At 38.9% G+C, this 1306-nt stretch overlaps 1 pseudogene; it reads left to right on the top strand.

The window, feature by feature from the left end:
- Positions 1 to 571: 571 nt before the first annotated feature.
- On the top strand, positions 572 to 691 carry LOC134950833 (5S ribosomal RNA; annotated as a pseudogene).
- The last annotated feature ends 615 nt before the right edge of the window (positions 692 to 1306 follow it).

Raw genomic sequence — 1306 nt, 5'->3', positions numbered from 1 at the left:
CCGCGAAGTGTCCTGTCCCGGAAACTGCCGTATGTTTCGCCGGATGTTACGTTCGTATTGACACGTTACGTATGGGAACCCGGAAGCGCGATGCGTCGTGGAACGCAATCTGGGATCTGAACTCTCGGCACGTCACTTCCTGTGGGAATTCAATTCAGCGAGTGATCTCCGGGAATTTATCTTGGAACGCACGTGGAACGCAAATAATGTTTCCCAATGGCAGATTATTACTTCTTTAAAAATATAGTCTGTGACTTCTTCATTTGGACCGCATATGAGTATGGAGCTTTTCCAGAAAACATATGAAGGAGATAAAAAATATATATATATTATCAGAGTTTTATGACGGACTTAGTTCGAACCAATTATGTATTCATTTCAATAAAAGAGATTACCATTGTTACATAATTTAAAAAATTTATATTATCTCTTGACACCCCCCCCCCCCCCCCTTCCCTCATTTTTCTCTCCCCCCTATAATAAACACTGTGGTGTTTGGGAATGGCGCTCTCTTCTTATTTCTAGACCATAATTCAGTTGTAAAAAACCTCTGGTGAACTGGTGCTAAGTAGACTACAGCCATACCAAAATGGAACGCCCACTCTCGTCCGATCGTGGAAGCTAAGCATTTTTATGGGCCTGGCCAGTATCAAGGAGGGTGACCTCCGGAGAAGACTAGGTGCTGTAGAAACAATGCATGCACATAAGAGTTCCTAAACCAGTGAAACAGCTGTCAACATAATAATCACTCACATAACCCCTAAACACCTATGGTCTTCACCTTCCTTTATTATGTATGGATATTATCCTATGCACTATTTATACGACAAATCAATGCTGCACTCACACTCTCGCACAAAATAAAATATCTAAGTAATATAAGAGAACTAGCACAGGCACTTTAATAAAATAATTTATATTCAAATATTTGATATATATATATTTAATATTTATTATCAATTTTTTAAATTATGTAACAATGGTAATCTCTTTTATTGAAATGAATACATAATTGGTTCGAACTAAGTCCGTCATAAAACTCTGATAATATATATATATTTTTTATCTCCTTCATATGTTTTCTGGAAAAGCTCCATACTCATATGCGGTCCAAATGAAGAAGTCACAGACTATATTTTTAAAGAAGTAATAATCTGCCATTGGGAAACATTATTTGCGTTCCACGTGCGTTCCAAGATAAGTTCCCGGAGATCACTCGCTGAATTGAATTCCCACAGGAAGTGACGTGCCGAGAGTTCAGATCCCAGATTGCGTTCCACGACGCATCGCGCTTCCGGGTTCCCAT

This window comes from Pseudophryne corroboree, chromosome 1 (genome assembly GCF_028390025.1).
Source record: "Pseudophryne corroboree isolate aPseCor3 chromosome 1, aPseCor3.hap2, whole genome shotgun sequence".
NCBI lineage: Eukaryota > Metazoa > Chordata > Amphibia > Anura > Myobatrachidae > Pseudophryne > Pseudophryne corroboree.
Note: the sequence above shows the minus strand (reverse complement) of the source record. Positions and strands in the feature narration are given on the sequence as shown.